Below are 12,051 nucleotides of genomic sequence, written 5' to 3' on the forward strand. Positions count from 1 at the left end.
TGAAACACACAGTCAGTTGGCAGCATGTGTGAGGGACACCAACTGCTCCAGAGCTCTGGAAGAAGGCAGGAGCCTGTGCGTGATGCAGAACCGCCTATGCTCTCTGAGTTAATCCGCTCACTCATAAAACAGAGCCGATGTTTGCTTAGTGCTTGGCAATACATTTTCTCCAATTTCAAAAAACATTGGAAATCTCACCCACTTTAAAACATTTCTTTTTCCCTCTTAAAACTCTTCAAAGTATTCTTTGTAGAACAGAAACTGCAAGCAGACCACGTGACCAGGACTGAAGCTCCTATCAACTCTTGACATCTCTGCACACATTACAGTCTTTGATGTCAGAGGGGCCTGCCAGCCTCTTTCAGGTGAGCCTTGGCAAGTCGGTCGACATCACTGAGCCTTGCATCTTTATCTCTTCGGTGGGGGATAATGGTATCCACCTCCCAACCACGTCACAAGGACTGGAGACAATGCATACTAAAGTTGTAGCATATACTAAGGCCCCATTCTTCTCATTATCAATAGTTTAATGACGCTGTTAAGGAATCCAAGAGCTTTTGTTTGTGCATGACTCATTTGTCTGCCCATCTGTCCATCCATCCACCTGCCTACACAACCAAAAGTATTTACTGCCACTGGACCTAGCACTATCACAACAGAAGGCTTTTTCTTTGCACTTGGGAATTTATATTACGTACGTAATTGGAATATAAAGCGCCAAGCAGAGACACATTGTCTGAACTTGCTGTCCATTGCTGGATCAAATATTGACCAAACCAAGTTGGGAAGCAAAGGGTTTCCTTCAGCCTTCACTTTAAAGTCTCAAGGGAAGTCGGAGCAGGAGCTCAAAACAGGAGGCAGGAGGCTTGAAGGAGAGGCCCTGGAGGAACTTCACTTACTGGCTTATTCAGCTTGAATTCTTATACAACCCAGGACCACTATCCTGGGCGTTGGCACCCCACTTCCTCCACCACACGCAATGGGCTGAGCCCTTACACACCAACCACTAATCGAGTAAAATGCCCCACAGACTTGCTTCCAGGCCAGTCTGATGGAGACAGTTCCTCCAGAAAGGTTCCCTCTTCCCTGGCTTTCTGGGAAAGACAAATCTGTGTTCTTCATCCTCTCCAGATAAACTGGTTCTTCCGGGGAAGATTAGCAAAGGAGTCCTGAAATCTCTGCCTGCCTTGTCTTTCAGGACCTAACTTCTCTAGGTCTCCTGGAGCCTCCCACGGAGCTTGCAGAAGCAAAAGATGTGAAAGATGATCTCCTTCATTCCCTTTGAGGGATCCCATAAGCCTGGAAAAGTTAGTTTTGAAAGCAGCTGTTGCCTTCTTTCTGAGCGACGGAACAACAGACAATCTAGCTAGCTCTTACCTGCCCAGGGCCTTTTATATTTTGATTTCACATTAGAAGCCCCTGGGACAATGAGGTTTGAGGTTTTCCACATAATTAGTTCAAATTTGTTCAATTTCATGGTGCTCATTCTGGCTTTCCTTGAACGGTTCCTATGTCATCATTTTTTTTTTTAAAGTTCCCTGAAGTTTTTTCTAAAACATGGTTAACAGTGAGAGCCCTGGAGATGTGTGTTTACAGAATTTAAAAGAGATGTGTGCTTTTCTGTTACAGACCATGAAAGCAGCGTAATCAAGGTTATTCCCTGTGCGTGTGTGCGTGCGTGCGTGCGTGTGTGTGTGTGTGTGTGTGTGTGTGTGTGTAGTGTACATCTGTCCATATTCACAGGTGTATGTTGGTCACAGGTCAACCTTGGGCTTCCCTCTTTAGTTGGGCTCCATCTTGTTTCTTTATGCTAGGGAGGCAATCTCTTGTTTTTAAGTGAAAGGCACTGACTTGGCGAGGCAGCTGGCCAGCAATTCTCGGGGACCTGCTTGTCTCCCACTCCCCGTCTCTGGTGTTACAGGTGCATGCCACCACACCACATTTTTTTTTTAAATGGATGCTGGGGATAGAACTGAGTTCCTCACCCTTGTGTGGCAAACATGTTGCCAACTGAACCATGTCTTTAGTCCTCTTTTGTTTAGAAACTCTGCCAAATGAAAATTCAGTTGCAGGAATAACTTCTCCGTGATAGTTATCAGGATGAGATTTATAACTTTTCTCTTAGTCAGAGAAAAGTTAATATGTCATTTTCTTTATGTGATGAACATGCATGTGTACAGACATTTGCACACATTACCCTACAAACACAGTTTCACACAAAGTATGTGATTATTTACATCACAAACATATAATTTGGTTGCAATTACTTTGTTTCTATTACCCATAATTCTGGAAAAAACTAGCCATGCAAATAACCAAAAAGATAAAGAAACACCAATACAGAGAAGTCATTGCCAATTTTTTAAACCACCTCAAGGCTCTTAGATGCAAAACTCAATAAGGCAGCTTGCTTGAACAGCAAACAGACACTCTCTTCTTAGATTTTTGACTCAAGCTGAGTTTGAGAAGGGAATACAGAAGCTCAAAGTTACTACTGAATAAGGAGGATCAGGCAGGAAATATAATAGAGAACATTTCAACTTAGAAATATGGGTTAATACAAAAAACAACTTGGTACAAGCTGAAAAAGTAAAGGTTCAAGGCTTTTGTGATAATTATTAAACTCCTTTGAAGACCATGATGGATAAATGAGGTCATGTTCTGTCCTCAGGAACATTCATTGATGTTGTTTTTTTCACCAAAATAATTTTAACACATGAAGTTTTTAACTTAAATTATCTTAAATTCTTCTTGTAGAATATTGACCCTAACTCACACCCTAACAACATCACTTTTGTATAGAACTGGAGAAGGATCCTCTCTCACACACTGGGTCACATTCTATGCCTGGACAACATGTCCCAGAGTCTGTATTTCAGCATCTTTCAGCTGATGCCTTGGCCCTTGTCTCCCAAAGACTCATATCTGGAGAGTGAGGCCCCACAGGGACCATCCTTTTTTCTTTTGGCACCTCCCTCTCCTCCTGCACTTCCTCTTCCTCACCCTTCTCCTTTTCCTTTTTTCCCTCCTGCTCTTCCTCTTCATTTTTCCCTCCCCCATCTCCTTTTATACCTCCCCTTCCTCCTGTTCCTCCTTCACGCAAACAATCTCAGCACTCAACTCACAGCGATGAGTCTACGTGCACCATTTGTCTTCTTGATTGGTTTGCTGTCTTGGGAAGCTTGTAGCCAGGCTGGGATTACTGTTATTCCAGTGAAAAGCCGTCATTCGTGTGTGTGTGTGTGTGTGTGTGTGTGTGTGTGTGTGTGCGCTGTGTGTGTCAGATTAGTGAGAATGCCATAGCTAAAGGGAGGTAGGCTCATGGAGAGTGCTCCCAAAGGATCCACCTTACACCCTCCCTATGGGATATACTGATGGTTCTAACTCGCATTTCCCTTCATAACAGAGAAGTAACTTTTGCGTGACAAACACACCCTAAAATAAAAATCAGATGAGCCTTATAAACCGCTTGGCACTCAGTGGTTGCAATAACTGACAGATAGATTTGATAAGGCAGGTAAGAACGAAAATAACAGAAAATGATGGCCAAAATTCATTTAACAGAAATTTTATAGGAGAGAGAGAATGGCCGAGTTAAGTTCATAGATAAAGGATGCCAACCCAGGACAAATTAACTTGCACTTGGTGACGTTGTAATAATACACGTGAACCATATTCTTAAAATGTGCATCTTTAAACCCAGCACATCTACGTGTTCCCCCATACCTCTGAAGCTCCTTTTCCCTTCCCTCCCAATTCCTCCTATTCCCCTTTGCCATGATTTCGGTGACTGTAAGTATTGTCAGCAGGTTACCATGCCCCGCTGAATTATTAGCACCTCTTAGGGTACTTCATGACTTCATCTCCTCGCTATGTGTTCTCATGGAAACAGAATACAGTGTAGCACAACTGAGCAGAGCCTGTGACTTTCCTGTGTGTATCTTCAAGCCCGATATTAACTAGGGGAGTGGGGTGGGAGGTATAAGGTTTTCTGTGGGCTTGTGCAGCGATTCCCTTTACATCTCTCAAAAAGTTCTGTTTTTAATAAACTTTACTAGAAATGTAACATGACCAAAAAGTATAATCAAGTACATTGTATATGCATGAATCATAATAAATGGGGATTAGATAATGCTTTTGCTTACATGAATAGGCTGCTTCACAGTTGATATTTATTTCTTAGTGGGAAAATTGTTTTGGTGAAGCAAGCAAGTTGGGATAGAGTAGAATTTATGATTATCCACGCAGTTGACCGCACAGTTCTCTCGAACAACGAAGGATAACTTGGCCTGAGACGCGTCAGAATCTGCTTGGGCTGAGCTGGGATCTCTGGCCTCTGAGAATGACATTCCTCTCAAGCCACAATGATGATCCTGCTCAGAGGATCCTGGCCATCTGATTTTGCTGAGCCCTGAATTTCTTCTCCATCACACACTGTGGAAAGGAAAGCATTTGAGACAGAGAGGCTCTCTGCTCGTGGCGAGACTCCCTCGTCTATGTGACATATCTCTTTAGTCACATATGAGAAAGGGATGGATAATAATGAATAGAGCAAAAGAAACGCAGTGAAACATTTTCCCATGGACACGTAAGTGAAAAATTACTTTGCAAAATAAATGGAACAACAAAAGGATCAATTTTGGGTATTTCTAGACAAAGAAAAACATATGGACAGATAACATGACAGTCTCTCTTTTATTTTGAATCTTCTACAAATTGCTCAATAACTTCATCAAACTTTGGTAGAGAGCTAAACTTTTCAATCTATCTTTCCTCTGTGATTGGTCAATACTTACGTATTTTATTTCTGTTAATTTAAAAAGTTTTCTTGCAAAAGAACAAATATACACACAAAAGTATTAATATGTGAATGAAATTTCCAAATTAATAAAAATCCTAGAATTTATTATTTCACAATTAGGCCTATGGATTTTGATGCAGTTTTTGGCCATGTCTTTGTTTCTTTGAGATTAAATATCTCAGTCAAAGATGTTTTTTCTAAACATTCAATGATTTTTCTACCAATCTACCTTTCTTTACCAGAAATATGTACCAAAACTTACCTATTATGTCTCATAAATCTGTTTTAAAAATCAGGGAAAAATAACTTCATGATAGCTAATATTACCACCTGACTTATGGCTTTAGAACAAGAAAGGATCCAGTTAGTTCCCCGTGAAAGTGACAGGAAGCTGAGCATCCTGCAGCCTTTGCCAGGACCCCCACCCCCACCCCCCACCCACCCGGCAGCATAGGCCCAGAACCTTTGATTGTTCTTCCACTTAGCACGGTCTGGTCTTGAAATGTAAATGTTTCACATTCTATTGCTGACCATTTCTTTGTTCTTTGCTGAATTTTGAGGACAAACTTTAAATGCTGTTACTTTACTGCCTGCTTATAGGGCTAATTTCTGTTTTATTTGTTCACGGAAGTTTTGATATCTGTTAGTATCCGCTAAAACAGCACTGCATCAGAAAACTCAAGTTCAGAATATCTTGCTTATGAACTCAAACGTGGGCCTCACAGGGGCTAAAGTGGTGGCCTAGTGCCTAAGAACACTTGCTGTGTTTACAGAGGACCCGGGTTCGGTTCCCAGTGCCCACATGGTGGCTCACAACCACCTGTGACTTCAGTTCCAGTTTATCCAGCCTTTTTAAGCACTAGACATGTAAGTGGTACATACACATACACACAAACAAAACCCTCATATACATAAAATAAACATAAAAAGATCTTAAAATCTTTCAAACCGATAAGAACATACTACTCTGTACTTTCATTCTGAGTCACTGTTTTCAAATTTAACTGCAAATTAATTACTTAGTTAATTGAACAGAGTCAGGAACGAGCTGTCTCTATTTCTGCTGTTTGGTATTTTCCAGTCACTGGGCTATTACTTTCATGCAGAATCCCTGCTGCTTGTCACAAGTATGGGAACCTGTGCTCCACTTAGAGTCAGCTAGGAGGGGGTTAAATTGTCTTAACGTCTCACTTAGCAAGAACGCCCATAGCTGGCTCTGGGCATGTTGGTAGCTGATGGAATAACTGACACTTCCCAGAATTAACTTCTTTTTGTGTAGGGTGTGATGTTTGTTAAAGAATAAGTTAAAGGCATATTTCTTTAAAGTCATCTAATTGTTACTAAAAACTCAGTCATAGCCAAAATAATTGTTGACAACTCAGTACTAATAGTAACATATTTTTCTTGCAGGGGGTTAGGTTACTTTCTTCTAGACATTGTTTAGAATTTCTACCCCACAGTAATAATAAAGGCCACGGTAACTTTTCATTCTCTTTCAAGTTGTCTATGCTCAGGACAGCCCTGGGTATCTAGGATAGTGCATGGCTCATTACCAGCCTTCCCTTGGCATCAAACTGGTAAGGGAAATCAAAGACTGGTTGCTCTTATGCTCTCAGTGAATTCTAGTTGGTCTTCTCTTAACCCTGGGCTGGATAACTCCCATGGCAAGCTTCACTGTGACATTGTCCATGTAGATACATATATACATCTGCTCCATGCATTTGCTGAGTTTTATGATGACTCCTCTACTGATCTTAGAAGAGAATTTCAAGCAAGAATGATGGAGAAGGCCCTGCGCTCAATGAAAGAAAAGGGGTCCCAATAACAAGTAAATCCCTTGTTAAAGTTTTTGCCATCAGTGAAGTTTTGTTTATTTTTAAAATAAAGTCAGGTACAAGTAGCACAAATTCACAAAAGTAATGGCTCAGACTTCAGGTTTATTGTTGTTAGATCAGTAGGCTGTCTAGAGGTGTGAAGACCCAGCTTTGATCTCCAGCTAAACAATGCCATGCAGGACACCAATCCCTTTGATCTTTTGTCTCTACCATCTTCAATTAGTTGGCAATTTATTTCTCATCGTCACCAAATGGCTGATGCGACTCTAAGCATTGTGTTCTCACAGAATGACTTCAAAACGAGGGAGGAAGCAAAGATGACGCAACGAAATGACACTCTTCCTCTGTGTGCCGTGTAGATGGACGTGGACGATTCTTTTCACGGATCTTCCCGGAGACCTCTTGCATCTCACTGACTGTAAATGGCTTGCTTACTCAACTTTGTATAAATCATTCATAAAAGAACACGGGGTTGTAGTGATTGGTTCACACCAATCATGGTCATCTGTGCCTGGACACCAGGTCATAAGAATAGAATCAGTTTTGCTACCCAAGAGGTGGGCTATGATAACTGGCTTAGGCAACCCCCACTGTTGATGTTCTATATATCTGTGTGCAAACAAACCTAGTGAAGAACCGCATGTGGGAGCCTTGCCTCAGTTACTGTTGTGCCTATGAAATGCTTACCAGAGCTTACAGAGTCTGGGAAGTGTTCTGGGCCAACACTTCAACTTTGGATGAGGGAAATTCCAAATTGCTTTTTCTGAAATTTATTGTTATAATTTACACACAAAGTTATGCTTTGTATAATAACTTATATATTGTATGTAAAATAATACACAATTCTACAATGTATTATTATTTAGGATATATTTAATGTTAACATACATGTCAGTTATATAATATCCATTAACTACATATGGTATGTAATGTTATATGTAATGCTAATTGCACAGTACGTGGTATCATGCATAATGTACATAATATGATAAGCATCTTATACCTCTAATTAACAAGACTATGGTATATAAGGATTCCTTATCACCATTTCCCGAGAATACTTATTGTCACATGACTTTTTGAGCACAGTCAATCTCACAAGTTAAACGGTGGTTTTGATTTCATAGCCCTGATTGTTAATGATCTTTCCATGAATCTGTTGATCAATTTTATGTGTTTATAGGGAAAATGTTTATCCAGGACTTTTATTCATTTAAAATCAGATTATTTTAGCTTTTATTATGGAGTCATCTGAGTTTCTCATATATTTTTGAATATTGTTTCTTATCGCATATGTGGTTTCTCAATATTTTCTCCCATTCTGTAGGTTTCCTTTTTATTTTTTCGGTTTTATTCTCTGCTTTGCAGAAACATTTTAGTTTGATTCAGTCACTCATGTTCAATATTTTCCTGTATCTTTGAAATCATGTCCCAAAAGTCAAAGCCAAGACAGACAGTCTGTGGTTTCCCCCTTATTTCACAATTTCAGGTCTTCTCCTTACACTTTTAACATACGTTCTGTAAATCTTTACATGCAGTAGGAGCATCCAACTTCTTTGTATATGTATAGTATACATGCATCCAACTGCTCAATAGCATTCATCGAAGAGCCTATCACGATTTTTTTATGGATCCCTGGTAACCTGGTGATCAGTGGATCATCCGCTTGTGGTTTTTCTTTTTCTTTTCTTTCTTCTTTCTTTCTTTCTTTCTTTCTTTCTTTCTTTCTTTCTTTCTTTCTTTCTTTCTTTCTTCCTCTTCCTTTCTTCCTTCTTTCCTTCCTCCCTCCCTCCCTCCCTCTCTTTCTTTCTTTTTCTTTTGTGTTTTTTTGAAACAAGATTTCTCTGTAGCTTTGACGCTTGCCCTGGAAATAGCTCTTGTAGACCAGGCTGGCCTCGAACTCACAGAGATCCACCTGCCTCTGTCTCCTGAGTGCTGAGATTAAAGACGTGCACCATGACCATCTGGCCTACTTGTGATTTTTATCTCAGTTTTCTCCCCATTTCTGCAAAATGGAGAGTGGTATTTCAATAAAGTTTTCATCAAATTTCTAAATTACTTTGCATAATGTGGTAAGTTCTTCAGACTCATGAAGCGAATAAAACTGTTATTGTTATAACACAAGAGAAAACCCTCTTCATGCATTAGTCTACCTCAACTTTTTAATGAAAAATTGCATATTAATGAGCTTCCAGGTTCTATGGCATTTGGGCAATGCATGGGAAAGTTTGCTGGTATCCAGCGTTTCCTAATGATGGCCTTCTGTTTCCCTGTGCCCTTGTCATCATTCAGGCAATAATTTGTTGTGGCCCCACTGCATGCCTGGATCAACAGTCACCATGCCATTTGTCCCAGCCATTTCCTGGGCTAGCTAATTGACAACGTTCTTGCTTCGTGGTATGCCAGTTAGTGAAGAAAAGTATGCCTTGCCTCTGAATTATTTCAGTCTAGCTGCTGTCAAAATAGCACAAACGTGTGACCAATTTTCCCAGCTATGTGAAGAATCAAAGCATTGCATATGATTCGGACACCATAAGGCATTGCTGCAATTGAAATACTTCACTCTGCCTGCAGCACTTGAGTCATATAATATACAATCTTGCCACGCAGAATCCCTTGAAGAATAACAGACAGTGATCCCCATAGAGCTACGTTTATTTTCATGGAATTGAGTGTATTGTGAATGATTGTTTTAGATGTTTAAGAAGGTAGCAAGATACATCTCTGTAGATAGTCCAGGACACTTCAAGATGCTTGAGAGATAAGTTTCCTTCAAGGGACATAATCATTTCATTGCATTGGCCTGTTCTTCATGGTTCGTCTTAAGTTTTTACAACAGGGTGTAGTGGATAAAGAAGAATTGTAGCGCTGTGGTTTAAATACACCCATTGGCCATGTTTAATCTCTATCATCATATTGAGCATGTTAAACCTTCTGCAGGTCTATTCTGCCATTTTAGGGATACAGATGTTAACAAAGATAGATTGGCTAGACCTAAATGCAGTCTTGGATTTAAGAGGTAAGGGGATATTCTAGGGAGAACTAAGCCTCTCTCAGTTCATGTATTCTTAATGAAGTCCCATCCCTTGGTGAGGGTTTAAGGTCCTATACGTGGTCAATGAATGGCTGCACTTAGCTCAGGTAATTCATAGCTCAATAGCACAGTTTTCTTATAAAGTATAATAAAATGAGTCCATATATGAAAGAAAAGATCTACAGACTCTTCTGGAAATTATAGCATGATCAATGGTAACTTTACAATGATTTTTTGATAGCTTTGGGGCTATCTAGAACATAAAACATCCTGTCTTGGCTTTTAGCTTTGGAAACTCCCCCTTAATCACTACAAAATCCTCATGTTAACCTCTGGTCTCACTAGAGAGTCATTATAATTATATAAGCTTGCTAATTTTGCCACACTGAGAATTGGACCACCAAAAGCTTAAATTCATAGTGATGGGGGCTGGAGAGAGGGCTCATGAGTTAGAGTAAGCACTTCTCCTGTAGATGATCCAGATTTAGTCCCTAGAACCCATGTTGGGTGGCTCACAATCCACATGAACATAAAACACATAATTAAAAATAAAAATAAATTTTAGAAATGAGCTAGGGGTTTTGTTTTTAGCTGCTACGATAGAGTACTGAGGTTCACATCATTTTAGCTCCCTTCGTCATAATTCAGCATCAAACAATACAGCAAAGAAGTAAATTACTTTATTTTACTGTATGTACACTTGCACACCATCTTTACTCCCTGATCAACTGACTTCTCTGGTTCCCTAGAGTTGAATAGGCAAGAGTACCAATGGGGAGAAAATTCTGGATCTTTGAAAAATCTGAATGTTTCCAAATCATCTTCCTACAACACATTTAGGAGAACTTTCTACCTCCTTATCAACCCATTAATTTCATTCTTTTTAGAAAGTCTTGCCAAGCCTTCCTTAGCAGCTCTTCCACCGACCTCCTACCACAGCCCATCCTAATCCTCTGTATGTTGGTCAATGAACTTTGTGCTTTAGGGTGGAGACATCATCGTCTGGCCATCTGTACATATGGTTGTTGATATGGTACAGAGCCGAAAGAGAAGAGGGCATTCTTCTCGACTGGCAAATGGCTGTAGTTTGCGACTCTAAACCAACAAAATGGTACACTTAAATGCCTTGAGATGAGAAGAGTTCTACGTGCAACATAGGCTTCAGTTTTAGAGACCGGTATCGTCCACCACTAAATACTTTGTCATTTGGATGGGAATCCTCACCTGAACCCCATTATCTTGCTTGAAACAAACGGGAATAACTCGGTGGCTGGACGATCATGTTTTGAGGTGGACTCAAAATGAGAACTCTAGAAACAACTAGAGGATAAGCTGCTGACTACTACAGCAGCTGCCGTGTCAAACACACACACACACACACACACACACACACACACACTCACACACACACTTCTGTTATTGTGTGTACCTTTAATGTCTGTCCAAATTTATGTATTCGTCGCTGTTAGAGCTGAAGGGAGATGATGGGAATTTTAGGAGGTATGGCTTGGTACAAGTAATTGAGATCACTGAGACGACGACTTCAGGGGGGATATTGGAACTCTGGCCTATTTTCTCTCTTTTAACTTCCTGGTCACTATGAGAACAGGGTCTTTCGTCATGCAGTCTGTTACTGACCCAAGAAGACAGACCCAAGAGAGACTCTGCCAGCTAAGGACTAATACCTATGAACCTTGAACACCGACATTGTCTTTTAAAGATGTTTAGCTCAACTATTTTGCAATGGTGATGGATAACTGTCTAAGGTCCCCTACAATCCCAAAGCACTCTAAAGCAGCCTACCCACGCTATCACAGAGAGAACTGTTTCCTGATGGAGTAGGAGCCTGGCTCCACAGCAGGATAAAATCAACCTAACTTGATGGGGTGGAGAAAATGAGTTTCTTTTCTCACCTTTGTACTTTGAGAGACTACCTGTGATTTGTGCGTAAGTGTAGTACAAGAGGCTGAACCTGAGTTTAGTGAATCATTTATGGAAACCTTGACTAGCAATAACTAAAATGCGGTTTTTGCGGTGTAGACTTGAAACGGGACTAGGAGAGACAGACAGCTCAAATACAATCTGGTAAGTAATAGAGAGAAGTTGCAGAATGATATGGGGCTCGTGGAGGAGGAGAGATATGAGCTGGTTTTGTAAAACGAAGAGAAGAATCAAGGAGAAGACAAAGAGCGCAGACTGCAGAGTGAGTGCAGACCAGAGTGTGGACACCGTAAGTGTGCAAACTGGGACCATGCTGTGAAAATCTACAGCCTAGAAACAGAAAGTCAGGAACAGAAGCAGACAGTGGGTGATCTGATCTTTTCAGAAGAGAAGGAACCCATCATAAAATGCCTGGGAAGTCAGGGAAAGAACTTTGTCTT

Source organism: Myodes glareolus, chromosome 16 (assembly GCF_982192425.1).
Source record: "Myodes glareolus chromosome 16, mMyoGla1.1, whole genome shotgun sequence".
Taxonomy (NCBI): Eukaryota; Metazoa; Chordata; class Mammalia; order Rodentia; family Cricetidae; genus Myodes; species Myodes glareolus.